The sequence below is a fragment of the Microcebus murinus genome, chromosome 32, assembly GCF_040939455.1.
Source record: "Microcebus murinus isolate Inina chromosome 32, M.murinus_Inina_mat1.0, whole genome shotgun sequence".
NCBI lineage: Eukaryota > Metazoa > Chordata > Mammalia > Primates > Cheirogaleidae > Microcebus > Microcebus murinus.
The window spans coordinates 3,781,099-3,799,203 of record NC_134135.1 but is presented as its reverse complement, the minus strand read 5'-3'; positions in this window follow the sequence as shown (position 1 = coordinate 3,799,203).

The window sequence follows — 18,105 nt, the reverse complement described above, 5'->3', positions numbered from 1 at the left end:
GAGCCCAGGAGTTTGAGGTTGCTGTGAGCTAGGCTGACGCCACGGCACTCACTCTAGCCTGGGCAAGAAAGCGAGACTCTGTCTCAAAAAAAAAAAAAAAAAAAAAAAAACATTTGCAAACTACCAACTACTTTCACCTATTAAGTATGTATTATAGCTTCTGCCACAAAAAGAAGAGAATATACATATTCTAACACAGATAGAACGAAGAAAATATATTCCTGTATAAAAAGAGAAATTCAATTTCAGTCTAGAAGAAATTGTATTGAAAACGATTGTTGCAATAGGGGGAATGCTCCAAAAATAAGCTCCCCAAACATCCAAGAGTCACACAGAAAAGACCTTTTCTTTAAGATGGAAGAAGAAACAGGCTAGGAACGACGAGGTATGGGGCAGAGCTTGAGCAACGGGCATGACCTACACTTCTTCAGGGAATGTTTTGTCCTAAGCCTGGTCTTGGGAGGGCTTGCAAGGAGGAGAGGGTGGTCATTTCACTGACCAAGAGCTGTCCAAAGTTCAGGGATCTGGGAGGGGGAGGAAAGCCTGAGGTTTGGTAAGTCAAGTTAGCCAGCATTTTTCATTGATCAGTGAGGACAAACAATTCAATAATCCTGTATAAGAAAACGGATGGGAATTTGAAGGCTCTGTCTCTGGATATTACTTTTGTAAATAAGGGAGCTATCATTAGACTTAATGAAGTGCTGCTGTGAGGAGTATGGTTCTTTGCAGTGAGCTGTTTATACAAAAACCAAAAGGTGGGTGGAAGGGAGGGGAGCTGTGGTTTTTTTTTACACTCTCTTCTTTCCTAAGAGTATCACCATGTATTATAACATGAGCAAAATTCAAGAATTAACGCATGTCATGTTTTACAAATGGACCATGAGAAAATGTAAAGTAAAAATAATAATAACAATAAACTTACCCACACTTCAGTCTTTCAATGGCACTGAAGGGCCCTGAGTATTCACTTAGCTGTGTGGTGTCTGTTCCTGTCACATATAGAAAACATTGCTAACTTTTAAAAGATATGGCTGTTCAAGTTGACTGATGAGGAGAAAATCAAGGAAAGAAACAAAAAGAAAAAGATGTTGCTGTAAATCCCAAAGTCAGGGGTCTGTGTAATTATTAAATTCAACAAAACTTAAGAGTTATTTTCAGGAAAATATTTTTCTCTTTTCTATTTTCTTGCTGATCATGGAAAAAAAATGTGCACACACCTGCCTGAATTCTTTGGTCATAATTGGACATTACAAGCAGTAATTAAAAGGTAACATGAACATAACAGTAAAAAACTAAGTTGTAGCCGGGCGCGGTGGCTCACGCCTGTAATCCTAGCACTTTGGGAGGCTGAGGCGGGCGGATCGCTCAAGGTCAGGAGTTCAAAACCAGCCTGAGCGAGACCCCGTCTCTACCAAAAATAGAAAGAAATTAATTGACCAACTAAAATATATATATATATACAAAACATTAGCCGGGCATGGTGGCGCATGCCTGTAGTCCCAGCTACTCGGGAGGCTGAGGCAGTAGGATCGCTGAGCCCAGGAGATTGAGGTTGCTGTGAGCCAGGCTGACGCCACGGCACTCACTCTAGCCTGGGCAACAAAGTGAGACTCTGTCTCAAAAAAAAAAAAAAAAAAAAAAAAACTAAGTTGTCCTGACATCTGCACTGTACCAGCTGAGCCCTGCTCAAGATAAGGAAGAGGGCTGAGCACGCCAGGGAACCACATTGTACCACCTATCTGGAGCAATGTCACTGTGCAGTCCATAAGCAGCACCCTGTGTTTATCTGGAGGCCAAGACAGTGGAGGGGCCCTCTTGTAGCTCAGATGGGATTGGCTGAGGGGGCGTGTGGAGTGCTGGAAATCTCTCACCTGCCCTTCCCCATGGGACATTCTCTCACCTGGCCAAGTGGGTGGCCTCACTTCCTTCTTTTTGTTCCGTGTCTTATGTCACTTCTCTGTTGAATCCCACTATTCTCTCTAAGACGACGTGGCCACAGGTATCTACACATGATTTTCGATCCTCCCTGAGAGAAGCATGTACCAGCTGCTTCAGGTCCACACCTTGGCTGCTCCCCACAAATCACTTCTGGTCTTACTATGTGGCCCAGGGTGATTTCTAACTCCGGGACTCAAATGATCCTCCTGTCTCAGCTTCCCAGATACTGAGGATTATAAGTGTGCACCACCTCACCCAGCTTGAAATTATTAAAAGAAAATGTACTTATTAGTAATTATGGATGGAAACAAATCTATTGGGTGCCAGTTCTCATGGTACACGCAACAAAAACATTGTTTTCCTGAAAGATTCTCACTCTGATGGGAAATACCATCCAGTGGCAAGTGGCAGAATGGCCTCCGGACATTCAGCAATGAGGTCATCTCCTTGTGACAAAGTAAAGTAAAAATATGGGGATTTTCCATCTTATTACCTTTTCATTTACCTCTGCAGATGCTGGTTAACCTCCACAATTTGATTTTCAAGCATCTGATGTTACATAAGGCACACAATAAGAAATTTCAGTTCACTACCTTGTGTTGTTCCAATGCTTTCCCCACAGACTTTAAGAGGCACTGCTTTTTCATTTATAGAGAATTTAGTTTTTACCTGCCGTTATCCTATGTGCATACTCATGTCACAATCTGTCTCCAAATAGCACCCTTATTAACAAACTCCCTAAATTTTCCACTAGAGTAACATGGGCGAAAATGCATTAAACATACATGCTGGCCTACAGTGTATGAAAGAGGAAAGAAATGACAAAAAATAATCATATAGAAAATGATAAAATTTTATTAGATGTCAAAATGAATCATTGTATATGCTGCCTCAAAGCAAAATCTGAAAATGACATTTCCATAATATTCTAAATTCGTTACTCACATTTATTCTATAATAAACACTTCCACAAAATAATTTTCATTCTACTGTAAAAAATATTTTAGGCACTTTCACTGAATAGTATTTCACAAACATTTTAAACAGTCATACTTTGATGAGACATATGTGTGAAGCCAACGAAGGAATAAAGCTATTAACATGAGAAAAATTGGGGAGTTTCCTAACCAAGTCAGGGGGGTTTCAGGAACAAACACTCAGTGTTACTTAAAAACCCAGACTACATTGTGTGATACTGACTACTAGTACCTTTTACACCTCTGCATTCCGTCTTCCTGTTCTGCCCACCTTGGTCGGCCAACAATGCCTGAGTGCTCCTCCCTCCTTTGGCAGCAGCTGGAAATCAAACATGTGGGTACTGGACCTCCACCCACCCTTAATGATCTTAACACCCCAAGCCAGTCACACATCCCAGTTCCTCTGAAGCCATTTTTGGTCCAGCTGGAAGACTATTGTGCTTCCCTCAGAAAGCCTCACTGTGTGAAAACAGTTCTCTTCTCTCTTCAGTGTACAGCATCCATCTCAATATCCAAACCAGATGTTTAGTGCACACCAATCAAGTTCCCGGGCAGTGCTGAAAAGTTCAACTTAGGAAAAGTGTTACAATATAGGTAGTTCCTAGTTTACCTAGCAAAACAAAGTTCCTATTTCCTCTGCTTATTCATGAAAGGAAAGGCATGAATGATAATATGTAAAAATTATGTCACTGAGTACTCCAAGGACAAAAAACACATGCTATTCTTTTTATCCTTACTGCCCACACATTCTTTTATTTCATAATAACTTCCATATTGCTGTATGTGCATTTCTGCTTAAGGAAAACAAGGTGCATGTCATGGGGTCCTGCTTCGCACATGACAGAAGCGTGCAGAAATATAGTAATACAGTGCATGTTCATCAACAATGATGCATGTTCGAGGATGTAGGAGTCTGAAATCATACTGCTATACAATTTTCACTGGACTCCCATAAGTACTGCAGGGCAGAGTGTGGTGAGAATAACTTAAGTAGTAAGAATGATGACCGCAAATCATACTTACCAAAGTATATGTACCCAAAAGGTATGTTCTCTGATTTCACCAAAAACATTGTTCTAGATGCTTCAACCATAAGGGCCTAATGGTACACCATTATTGTCTGCTATGAAGTAACTTCCTGAGGTAGAATAAAACAATGTTGCTAGAAACACTGTGATTCATTTATAGGTATGAAAAAAATACTAAACTTTCTTAATTAAAATTGACGATTATGATATATTGTGAATAATATACTTGCAGATTGCAATGCCAAGAATTAGATGTGAATCCTCCTGAAGAACATGCAATACTGGTAGTTTTTATTAAAGTGTCTACTCTGATATAAAACACAAATTTTTCATCAATCTTTGCTAAATGACAGCTATTGCCATTCCATGAAGAAGGTGACAACCAGTATTGCTGCATTACTCAAACATAATTAGTCCTAAAGAACATATTACTCTCTTTCCATAAAAATTCCAGGGTCCAGAGGTTGTGGCCTGTTCTTTCTCTGTGAGTTGGTAGAACATCTCATTCCTGTAACCCTCTGTGTCCTCTTTCAGAAGTGTATATTAGGTGTGAAGACTGGCACCCCAGTTTTACATCATTCTCTGTCCACCACCATCCTTTATAAATCAGACAGTATTTAATCAGAAAGGAAATGGCACAGTGGCTCACATCTGTAATTCCAGCATGCTGGGAGGACAAGTCTAGTGAATCGCTACAATTCAAAGTTTGAAACCAGCCTGGGGAACATAGTCAGACTTTTTCTCTCAAAAACAAATTGATAACAGTCGGCTGGACCGGGTGTGTTATGCCTGTAGTTTCAGCTATGTGGAAGGTAGGGTGGGGAGGACAGTTGGAGCCTATGAATTAGAGGGTGCAGTGGGCTATGATCACACCACTGCACTTCACCCAGGGAAACAGAGCAAAACCCTGTCTCCACAAAAATAAAAATAAAAAATTAATCTCAAAAGGGAATGACATTTCTCTTCCAGGAAATGGGAAAGAAATGATTCTCAGTAATCGGCTAACACCTGTCATTCTATTGATTCTTTCCTACACACCACAGCAAAATGCTGGTAAGGAAGGCATGTGAAGAGATTTCAAAGTTCAGGATGAAAGTCATAAAGAATAAAGTAGCCTTCTGAAAGAACATCAAATAATTAAATATAAACTAATATAACTGACCATGTCCATATGTCCTTGCATCTTTGATATGTATCTTGTCATGAGGGTCAATGTATTTTGATTTATACCACCACGTGATATCATAGATTAATAGCAGAGAACTAGGGACTGACTTATATCTTCTATACATCCTCAGATCGTCCACAGTAATGTTCCTTGGGTACCAGCCTCACGATATACATTTCATTGGCATGGTTTCATTGAAGGTGTACCTTTTGATGTGTAGTGAGTGGTGAGGCCTGGATAAAGCCCCTGCCACATACACTGCATGTCTTTGATTTCTGTTTAGTACGGACTTTCTGATGTTGATTACTGATAGAACTCATGGTGAAGAGTTTGCACCCTGAAGGAGTCTGCAGAGTCTCTCACCAATGACTTCTATGATGCTCAGCAAGGCATCAAATGTGACTAAAAACCTTACCACATACCATTTATTTGTATGGTTTCTCTCTTGTATGGATTCTGTTATGAGCTTTAAGGTTTGATTTTTTATGGAATGCCTTGCCACACTCATTACATTCATAAAGTTTTTCCAGTATGGATTCTGTGATGAGTTTTAACGGTTGATTTCTCATGGAAGGTCTTGCCACATTCATTACATTTGTGAGGTTTCTCTCCAGTATGAGTTCGCTGATGATGTGTAAGGAGTATCTTTTCTCTAAAGGCCTTATCACATTTATCACAATTGTAAGGTTTGATTTTTGGCAGAATAATTTGCCACATTCATTGCATTGGTAAGTCCTCTCTCCAGTATGAATACTTTGATGTCGTGCAAGGGTTGAATTGTAATTGAAGACCTTGCCACATTCGTTACATTTGTAAGGTTTCTGTCCTGTGTGGTTTCTGTGAACTTCAAGGTTTGTGTTCTGACAGTCGACCTTGTCACACTCATTAAGTGTGTAAGGTTTCTGTCCAGTATGTGTTTCCTGATGCATTGTAAGAGATCTCTTGTATCTGAAGCACTTGCCACATTCATTACATTTGTAAGGTTTCTCTCCAGTATGAATTCTAAGATGAAGTGGTAGGCATGATTTGTACCTGAAAACCTTGCCACAATACTCGCATTTGTAAGGTTTATGTGCATTATGGATAATCTGATGTTTATGAAGCCCCCAATGCAAACCAAATATTTTGTCAAATTTGTAACATTTGTAAGGTTTTTCTCTCAAATGAATCATCTGATGATATTTAAGTTGTGATATTTGACGGAATCCCTTGCCACACCATTGCATTTGTAAGGTTTCTCTCCCAAACAGTTCATGTGATGATTTTTAAGTTTTGTTTTTTGACGGAATGCCTTGCCATACCCATTGCATTTGTAAAGTTTCTCTACAGTATGAAATGAATTGTAAACAAAAGCCTTGCCACATTCACTACATTTGTAAGGTTTCTTTCTAGTATGAATTGTCTGATATTGTCTAAGGTATGAATTGCACCTAAAGACCTTGCCACATTGATCACATTTATAATCTCTCTCTGCATTATGGATAAACTGATGTGTATGAAGCTTCGAACGAAAACTAAATTTTTTGCCACATTCATAACATTGATAAGGTTTCTCTCCAAAATGGATTGTGTGCTGTTTTTTAAGGTGTGATTTTTGACGGAAGACCTTGCCACATCCATTGCATTTGTAAGGTTTCTCTCGAGTATGAATTGTCTGATGTCGAGATGGGTGTATATTTTCAGTGAAGACTTCGCCAGGCTCATTGCATCTGTACGGTTTCTCTCCACTATGGATTCTCTCATGTTGCAGAAAGTCTGAATTTGCCTGAAGGCCTTGCCACACTCTTTACGTATGAAAGGCTTCTTTCCAGTATGGATTACCCCATGGTTAGGAAGGCTTGAAGACACACTAAAGGCTTTGCCGTGCTCATTACCTCTGTAAGGTTCTTCCTTAGTGTGTGCTTTCTTTTCCTCTCTAACCATGGGAGAACTGACAAAATCATTCTTATATTTATTAAATCTGTGGGTTTTCAGTTTAGAAGTAAGGTTTTCAAGTGGTGAAAGTGAGGTAACAGGGTTGACAGTCATCTCAACTTGATTATATTCATAAATTTTCCCTTCAGATTGAAATAGCTGCATTTCAGGCAGATGGAACTGAAAGCTTAATCCCAGTTCAGTTTTAATGGGCTTGTTTCCTGCATCATTTCCCAAGACACAGCTCCTCCCTAGGAAAGGAAGAAAAGAGTGGGATTTGAACCTATGGATCTGGCATTCCTAGAGTCTGAGAAAAAGACTAGCATGTGCCCCACCTGACTCACATATAGAAAGGAATATCAGCATAGTTTGGATATTACACTGGCAACACTGAAAACATAAAGAGGTGAGGTGATCCTAGTGGGGGGTTTTCAGGAGCCAAGAGGATTATGAGTGAGTTTCAGAGGGTTATGAACAGTGAAATACAACGGAACCCAAAAGCTTTTGAAAATAGCAGGGATGAGCTTCTTAGGGAAAATAAGACATTTAAAGGAAGCTGCTTATACACTAGCAATAGTACATGAAAATAGCCAACAAAGACAGATACATTACCAGAAAAGGAATGAGTGCTCTTAGATCCTTTACAGCAAGCTGATGAGTAAATGTCTCCCACTGCACTATTTTAGGACAAAGAGAGTGGGACAGAGGGTGGGATTACTAATGCCCAACCTAAACTAAAAATTACAGGGCTGACAAAAGACAGAGAAGTATGCCCAAATAAAAGGAACAAAATAAATTCCCTGAAACAAAACCTAAAGGAACACAGCCATCTGAATTTGTTGACAATTAAAGCAACTGTCCTAAGACGCTTAATGAGCCAGAAGATAAGAGAAATACAGAACGATATGAATGCAGGAAATGCGTACCAAAAGAGGAGACAATCAAACACAAGGCAAACTAGTGACAAAAAGAAATTCTGGAGCTGCAACACGATTAATGTAGTGAAGATTAACGGGGGTGGGGGTGGGGTGGGGAGGAGGTGCAACAGCAGACCAAATGAGACAGAGGAAAGAATGAGCACATTCAAAGATAGGTTACTCAAAATTGTCACTTGCAAAGAAGAGAAAGAAGAAATAATGAAGAACAGCACTGGAACCATTATAGATTTGGGGGATACTCTGATATTGAACAATATACAACTATGGGAGTTTCATAAGGAGAAGACACAGGACTGGAAATCACATTTAAAGAAATAGTGTCCAAAATGTCACACACACCTGAGAAAAGAAATGGATACGCAAATCCAAGAAGCTTCATTGTGCTAACTGAAAGTAGCAGAGGATATTCACAAAGAGATAGATTATAAACAGATTATCAAAAGTCAGAAACAAAGGCATAATCATGAAAGTAACAAGAAAAAAAGAGACATGTCATATGCAAAAGAAAGTATATAAAATCATGTGCATTTTCCAGCAGAAACCTTGCCTACTAGAAGGCAGTGGGATAATACCTTCACAGTTCTTAAGGAATAAAAACTTATCAAGCAACAATACAATATTTAGTGAAACCCTCTCGCAGAAATAAAAGAGAAATTTAGACTTTCCTAGTGAAAGAGCTGAGAGAGTTCTTCAGTACTGTCGACCTGTTGGGAGAGAAATGGTATATGATGTTGGTACAGAAATTAGTATAGAATGGTATAGAAATGAGTCCTTCAGTATCAAAAGAATGCTAGACAGTAACTCTAACCCTTAAGAAAATATAAAGTTCTCCACCCAAGGCTAATAAATGATCAAATATACAAATAGGTAGTATTGTGCTTTTCACTTGTAACTTGACATTAAATTCTTTCCCAGCATTGGAAATATAGCGTAATATTATATTTTTTATTTATACATATATATATATAAATGTAACACAAGATTTACAGAATAATTTCTGACAGCAATAACACATATGAGAGAATTATAAAGGAGTATTTTTGTTCATAACTGATGTGAACCTGTTAACATTTTAAAATAGAATGTTATACATTTACAATGTTGCATGTAACTGTAATGCTAATGACAAAAAACAAAAATCTATGCAAAATACAAAAAAAAAGAAAGATAAGATGGGAATCAAAGCATATCACTACCAAAAAATCAACTAAACACAAAAGAAGTCAGTAAGAAAGACATGAAGGATGAATCTAGATGTTATAGGTTCCACACTTAATATGTGACAAAATGGCAATAGTAATACCTTCCCTATAATCAATTACCTTAAAGGGTTTAACTTTGCAATCAGAAGAAAACAGGAGCCGGGCGCACTGGCTCATGCCTGTAATCCTAGCACTCTGGGAGGCCAAGGCGGGAGGATAGCTCAAGGTCCATAGTTCGAAATCAGCCTGAGCATGAGCAAGACCCTGTCTCTACTGAAAATAGAAAGAAATTAACTGGCCAACTAAAGATATTTAGAAAAAATTAGCCGGGCATGGTGGCACATGCCTGTAGTCCCAGGTACTTGGGATGCTGAGGCAGAAGAATCACTTGAGCCCAGGAGTTTTGAAGTTGCTGTGAGCTAGGCTGACGTCATGGCACTCTAGCCCAGGGAACAGAGTGAGACTCTGTCTCAAAAAGAAAAAAAGACACATTGTAGACCCAATGTCTTGGACTGAACGAAATGGTTAGGAATAGGTCCAAGGTCTGTGTGTTTCCACCAGAGACCAGTGGCCCTATGCTCCTCTCAAGATAAAAGACGAAAAGGTGGAGGGGCATTGCAAATGTAACTGACAGTGGGTCCCAACCTGACTACGTGAATGGGAAAGGGACACAAGAGATATATTTGAAAAATGCCTCAGCACTATAATGTGAAGCCAGGGTTGAGCTCTACTCAGAGGGGCAAGCCCAGCACATCTCCCACCCTCTGGCTCTGTTACTCCCTTGGGGCATTGTTGTCACTAGTATCCAGATGGTGGATCACAACTGAGTAGAAAGAAAGATGCAGAGCAGGCAATATGGACCAGAGGAGGGGTGAGGGTGTGGCTTGAATGTTAAGTTAGAGGAGATCAGAGAACCCTCTACTGAGAAGGTGATAACAGGAACGCCTGGCATGCTGCCACCTGCAGCTTAGGAGCTAGAGAGTTCCAGGCAGAGGGGCAGTTCATGTGAAGGCCCTGATGCCAGACACGTTGGCCCCAGGAAAAGGAAAGAGGCCTGTGAGGCTGGAGCAGAGCGAGGATGACACAAGCAGGAGATGAGGCCATGAAGGTCTTAGGAGAGCAGAGCAGGAAGGGTCCAGGTCTGCAAACATTTCTCTCTCACATCAAGAGAATTTTCAAAAAGATATATTTCCTCATCATTTTAAGTAATCATGCATTTTTATTTATATTATGAATTACAACACTTACACATAACATAATTATCTCATATATTTAAAATACATACCAATAAATTCAGCTAAGCCCAACGAAGTATAGGATGCTTCTCATCAGAGAGGTGGGGACTGCAGGGAAATGAGTTTGGGGGAGTTCAGGAAGTGACTTTTGGACATATAAAGGTGGAGATGCCTGTTAGACTGCCCTGCAGAGATGCCACAAAGACAACTGACCATAGGATTCTAGAGTTCTGGGGAGAGGTCAGTAGGGGAAATGGAGACATGTAGTGGGTTGAAATCGTGAGATGAGATGACAAGGAAAGGCAGTGGGTGTGGACACAGATGACAAGAGGTTCATGGATCAATCTGTGGGTCATTCCCACATTCAGACAACAGGGAGTTCAGGAGACAGCAGTAGAAGAAAGCTCCAAGTGATCACGGAAGTGACAACAAAATTAAATAGATTTTTAAAGATTAATGGGATGTCCTCAAGGCAAGATAAAAGGAGACAGAGAGATCAGCTGTGCAACAGGCTGCTGACAGTAACAGAAAGATGAGGACAGGGGCCAGGGCAGTGGCTCACACCTGTAATCCTAGCACTCTGGGAGGCCGAGGTGGAAGGATTGCTCGAGGTCAGGAGTTCGAAACTAGCCTGAGCAACAGCGAGACCCTGTCTCTACTATAAATAGAAAGAAATTAATTGGCCAACTAAAATATATATTGAAAAAATTAGCCAGGCATGGTGGCACATGCCTGTAGTCCCAGCTACTTGGGAGGCTGAGGCAGGAGGATCGCTTGAGTCCAGGAGTTGGAGGCTGCTGTGAGCTAGGCTGATGCCACAGCACTCTAGCCCGGGCAAACAGAGCGAGACTCTGTCTCAAAAAAAAAAAAAAAAAAAGAAAGAAAGAAAAAGAAAGATGAGGACAGGAAATTAAATATTGGATTTAGAAATGATAAGATCACTGGTGACTCTGAAAAAGAAAGTGTCAGTGGAATAGTGGATGTGAAAGCTTGATTGGATGGGGTCAAGAGAGAATTGAAGGGAAGAACTGAAGACAGAGTATCAAGTTTTTAGCTTTTAAATGGAATATAGAAGAGGGGTGCTTACTGCAGGGAAATATGTATTTCATAGAGACTTTTTGTTTTAAAGATGGAAGAATGGAGGGGAAAAAAGCCTCATTTTGTTGAGGGTGTGTGTGTGTGTGTGTTAATGTTAATGGACAATACCACCATCTGGGTACACTGACCGAAATAATTCAATTAAATAAAAATTGATGCAGCCATAAAGGGAGGATGCCTCGCCATCCTGAGACTGCAAGTGGGGCTGGCAAGTGGGGTGCAATCCTCTGGCCAGTGACAGCCAGGAACAGGGACAGACCATTTGCATTCACTACAGAGTAGAGATCACAGGCCCTGAGGAAGGGGGAGGGGGCTGTAAGAGGAGAATTCTTCCTTTGCTTCCAGGGGCTCAAGCGAAGAAGAACAAAGGTCTTTGAAATAAAAGATAAAAGAGGGGGCATTAGGCTGCTGAAAGGATCAACAGGAAAGAGGAACAGAGAAATGTCAAAATGCAAGGAGGATAAAATTGAAGTGAGACAAGTCAGTTTGGGTGTCTATTTTCTCCAGGTTGTAAGCCACAGGGACAAAAACAGAGTAGGCAGAGCTGGATGAAATAGTGATGTCACATAGAAGCAAGGGAAGTAGGGGCTCCTGAGGGGATGATTACATCAGCTCTCTGTATTGGGGCATTTAAATTATATGACTATTAATTACTGAAAGGGTTTGTTTTTCTCCATCCTTTAAAAAATAATCTTGCCAGTGCAGCAGTTTGTGTCTGTGGTCCCAGCTACTCAGGAGGCTAAGGTCAGAGGATCACTTGAGGCCAGGAGTTCAAGACCAGCTTAGGCAATATATCCAGATCTCATCTCTAAAAATAAAAATAAATAAAAATAAAAAATCTGGGTAAAGGAGTATATTCTGTTGGTTTAACATTTTAATCCCCGTTGCACACAAAAAAACCTGGCTCCATATGTAGTAAATAAGTGAATGAATGAGAATGACATAGCCATATCAGTATACCCTCTGGCATAGCCTTCACTTTGAGGAGTCTGGATTTTGTCCTGAGGACCATGGGAAGCCAGTGGAGGTTTCAATGTCAGGGACTGGCATGACCTGCTTTTAGATTTAGTCATGATAACTCAAATGCAGAGAAAGATGGTCTCTCTTAGCCATGATTTTTCTCATTTTTGTACTTCTGTTTTTGTTTCCATTTTTGGAGTACTGGATCCCACTTAAAATTCTAACTGAAACTGTGAACTACACTGTCCCAAAAGAATAGCCACACACGGACATACACTCTATTTGGTCAATCACTTCAGGGGTCAATGAAGCTCAGATTGAGGTTTTCTGGTCTAGTTCCTCATCTTCTTGTTACAGGTGGGCCCTGAGGCTCAGAGGGGGAGACATTTCACTAAGTTATCCTGAGAAGGTCTAGGTTGAGTGATGAGGAGGCGGTATGACTGAATTCTGATATGGTGGCCTAGAAGGGCCAATAGGCTGGGAATGTCTCTACCATACCACCTCTAGAAAAGTACAGGACCATCTCTCACATACCTGAGAAAAAGACACTTCTCTTTAAAGGTTCTGATGCCATTGATCCCAAACATTTCATTCCTCTGTACCAGAAAAAATAGTAATATACTAAAAAAATAAACAATTGTGAACACATACCTATAGACGTTTAAAAGAGAATTTCCGTAAAAATAAGCTCTGAGCAAATTCTTTCTTCATGAATACACAGATCTGTTGGAACAAACTTTCAAGTCAATCCAATTTACCATTTTACATTTGCAGAGAACAGAACGGACCAGAGGGACTAGAGAGGAACATCTATTTAGCAGCTCACAGTTCACTATTGTATCAGATGACATAGGTAAAAAAATTGAATAATAGACTAACTCTCTCTCTTTTTTTTTTTTTTTTTTTTGAGACAGAGTCTCACTTTGTTGCTCAGGCTAGAGTGAGTGCCGTGGCATCCTAGCTCACAGCAACCTCAATCTCCTGGGCTCAAGCGATCCTACTGCCTCAGCCTCTTGAGTAGCAGGGACTACAGGCATGCGCCACCATGCCCGGCTAATTTTTTTTTGTATATATATATATTTAGTTGGTCAATTAATTTATTTCTATTTTTAGTAGAGACGGGGTCTCGCTCAGGCTGGTTTTGAACTCCCAACCTTGAGCAATCCGCCTGCCTCAGCCTTCCAGAGTGCTAGGATTACAGGCGTGAGCCACCACACCCGGCCGATAGAGTAACTCTTTCAACTAAGTTTTGATATTAAGGATAAAAAAAAAGTCCAAGATATCTTTACCAAGTACACATTGAAATAATCTAAAATTATATACTATATACCAAAGAATGTTATAAAGTATATAATAAAGGCCAGCTGGGTGTGATGGCTCATACCTCTAATCCCAGTGACTTGAGAGACTAAGACAGGAGGATCACCTGAGCCCAGGAGTTGGAGGCTACAGTGAGCTATGATTGTTCCACTGCATTCCAATCTGGGCAACAGAACAAGACCCCATGTCTCAAAAAAAATAAAATAAAATCTCATCATGGAAAGAATAGGAAAAAAAAAAACTAGTCACAATTAATTTCAAAGAGAAACAATTTTGAAATTATTTTTAAAAAACCTAATGAATTCTGGGGTCAAAGGAAAATATCTGAAAATAAGTCATACTCTTAAAACAATGATGTGAGGAGATCCTATCAAAGCTATTTCAGAAGTAATTACATATAGAAAAATAGAAATTGAATAAACTAAGAATTATGTTAAGCTTCAAAAAACAACGAAATGAAAAAGAACCAGAAAAAAAGTACATCCACTACAAAAAGAGAACAAAACCACTTTTAATGTTCCTTTTAAAAGGTACCATGCAGAAACAGAGACTCCTTTACTTCTTCCCCACTTCACATCCCCATTCTCCACCCCATCCCAGGAAAGAAGAGAGTGACCCACAACTGAATGAGTCAAGTCACTGCCCTCTGGCTGAACAGGGACTACAAAAAGATGCCAAGAATTATATAATACACCAGCTTTACAGACAGGAATCTGGCAATTCTCATCTATAAAATTTAAACAAATTTTAAATGTATTACAGTATAAAGAGAGAAATTAACATGTTACAACTTAATCATCATATCCAATTAACTCACCAGTTATCTGGACCTGGGGTCCCCCTCTTATTTACTGTTTCTCTCCCTCATTCTGTACACATCTCTCTTTCTCTAGCTCGTTTTCTTTTCTTTTCTTTTCTTTTCTTTTCTTTTCTTTTCTTTTCTGTGTTTTCTCCTAGGTTTCTGCTCCTCATTTTGCACCCCTCTCCTGCTCCTTCTCTATTCCTTCTCTTACACCTGATCTGGCCCAGTCTGGAAACTTGTTTCACTTCTTGTTCCTTTTTCTCCCCCAATCTTTTCATTGTGCCCAATCTCCTCCTTCTTCCTCATCTGTTTCCCCTCTGCTTTCCCTGTTACACCCCCTTCTCCCCGCTCTCTGGCACCCTGCTCTCTGGCACCCTCGGGTCCCTAGGCTTCCTCCCTGCTGTGGTTGCCTCTGCTCTCCTTGTCCCCAGGTGTCTCCTCTTGTCCCAGCACCAACTGCTCTGTCTGCCCTGGCTCCAAATCATCCACCCCTCCCCGCACTCTCCGTCTGAGGTGCCTCCCCCTTTGCTGCTCCTCTCCCTATTTCGCTCTCCTTCATGTCTTGGGAGATCCAGCAGTTCTCTCAATTTCTCCAGTTAGTCCTCTCCCCCTGCTACCTTCTCAGCTTCTTCTTTCACTCTTACTGCATCTTTGCATATCCCTCCTCCACCCTCTACTTTGCCATCTGTTTAAGGGTCTCCGTCATACTGCTTTTCACTTCCTCAGTTTTTCTATTTCCTCTCAGTCGCTGTCTCTCCTGATCCCCTTTGACCACACATTCAAACGGAGGGGAATGGAGGAAGATGTCCGACTCCAAGAAGAGCACCATTTTCTGGCGGCGTTATTTGGGACAGAACACTGGCTGTCTCGGGACGGGCCCAAGGTCACCTTCGCCAGCGCGGGATGAGAGGAGGCCGTGAGAGTGAAGGAGGCCGAGGCCGTGAGAGTGAAGGAGGCCGTAGGCCCGGACGGACGCAGGAGGAGCGGGCGGGAGTGTGGAACAGGACAGGGTAGTGTCGGCAGAACCGCAGGGGGAGGACGCGGCTTCCCCGGCCCGAGAAGGGCGAGGCTGGGGACGGAAGAGCCTGAGTCCACCGCGTGGGTGAGCACTTCACCTGGCGCGGGCGGGTGGCCAGTAACGGGTTTTAAGCGGGAAAACGGGGCAAATGGAGGTGTCTAGGTGGCCCGGGAAAATGGAGGTGTCTAGGTAGCCCGGGAAAATGGAGGTGTCTAGGTGGCCCGGGAAAATGGAGGTGTCTAGGTGACCGGGAAAATGGAGGTGTCTAGGTGGCCGGGAAAATGGAGGTGTCTAGGTGGCCCGGGAAAATGGAGGTGTCTAGGTGGCCCGGGAAAATGGAGGTGTCTAGGTGGTCCAAAGGCAGAGAGACCGGCGACAAGGCCCAGCCTCAGGATGACTTTACCCAAAGCGACGCGACCCCAGACCCTCACCGCGACGTTTGATTTACTGGGGGTGAAGGGAACGGTGCAGATTTAAGGCCTACACTCTACACAAACCCCCAGATCCCAGGTATGGAAGCGCCAGAAGATTGCGAAGCCCAGGTTTAATCCTAACATTAGTAAAAAGAAACTCACACGCCTCGGCGGCGTCCCAGTCAGCCAAAGCGAGAGCCGGCTTCCGGATCCTCAGGAAACTAACTGCGAGCGAAGGAGCGCCCAAGCCTGGGCGGGGCCGCGAGTGGGTGGGCGGAGCCAGGTGGGCGGAGCCAGGTGGGCGGAGCCAGGTGGGCGGAGCCAGGTGGGCGGAGCCAGGTGGGCGGAGCCAGGTGGGCGGAGCCAGGTGGGCGGGGCCGCGAGTGGGTGGGCGGGGCCGCGAGTGGGTGGGCGGGGCCGGGTGGGCCGGGGGTCTGTGGTTCCCTTGGCCTAGCTCTCAGCATGTGCCTGCAGCGGTTTGGAAACAAGACCTAGCGCTGCACTGAAGCAACTTGGTAGAGTGCGAACTGGGATTAATTAATTTTTTAATTCATTTAATTAATTAATTAATTCATTCATTCATTTTAGAAATTTAATTCTAAAGCCCCGGAATTGTCTGTGAAGGGGATGCAAAGTAGAATGTGAAATGCAAATCTCTGGATGGGCAGAATATGCAATTTCACGCTGATGCCCAACAGGTGGAAATCCTTTCCGTTTCTATTCCCCATTTACTCCGGAGGGAGTCAACCCCATGCTCAGTTCCAGAGACTTTCATAGGGACAACACCTGGGGTGCAAGGCATGGAAACCTAAATGCAGTGATAAAGTAGATCAACAATTGTTGCTTTAATAAAAGCAACAACTGGCTGGGCGCCGTGGCTCACGCCTGTATTCCTAGCACTCTGGGAGGCCGAGGCGGGTGGATTGCTCGAGGTTAGGAGTTCAAAACCAGCCTGAGCAAGAGAGAGAGAGACCCCATCTCTACTATAAATAGAAAGAAATTAATTGGCCAACTAATATATATAGAAAAAATTAGCCGGGCATAGTGGCGCATGCCTGTAGTCCCAGCTACTCGGGAGGTTGAGGCAGGAGGATTGCTTGAGCCCAGGAGTTTGAGGTTGCTGTGAGCTAGGCTGATGCCACGGCACTCACTCTAGCCTGGGCAACAGAGTGAGATGAAAGAGAGAAAAGAAAGAAAGAAAAGAAAGAGAGAGAGAGAAAAGAAAGAAAGAAAGAAAGAAAGAAAGAAAGAAAGAAAGAAAGAAAGAAAGAAAGAAAGAAAGAAAGAAAACCAGGTCTCTTTAAGTAAATTAACTTCACTCCTCTGTCTCAGATTCACCTTCATGAATATTCAAGCAGTGAACAGTTTTTGACATTTATCAAAAACCCATGAAATATGTCTACTTCGCCCTGTGTGAAAACATGGTCAACATCTGCACAGCCAAAGAAACTGTCAAGAGAGCAAACAGACAACCCACAGAATGGGAGAAAATTTTTGCAAGCTACACATCTGATAAAGGGCTGATAACTAGAATCTATTCAGAACTCAGGAAAATCAGCAAGAAAAAAATCAACAACCCTATCAAAAAATGGGCAAAGGACATGAACAGAAACTTCTCAAAAGAAGACAGAATAATGGCCAACAAACATATGAAAAAATGCTCAACATCTCTAATCATCAGGGAAATGCAAATCAAAACCACAATGAGATATCACTTAACTACAGTGAGAATGGCCTTTATCAAAAAGTCCCCAAATAACAAATGCTGGCGTGGATGTGGAGAGAGAGGAACACTCCTACACTGCTAGTGGGACTGCAAACTAATTCAACCTCTGTGGAAAGCAATATGGAGATACCTCAAAGCGATACAAGTAGATCTACCATTTGATCCAGCAATTCCACTACTGGGCATCTACCCAAAAGATCAAAAGTCACTTTATTAAAAAGACACCTGCACTCGAATGTTTATAGCAGCACAATTCGCAATTGCAAAGCTATGGAAACAACCCGAGTGCCCATCAATTCATGAGTGGATTAATAAAATGTGGTATATGTATACCATGGAATACTACTCAGCTTTAAGAAACAATGGTG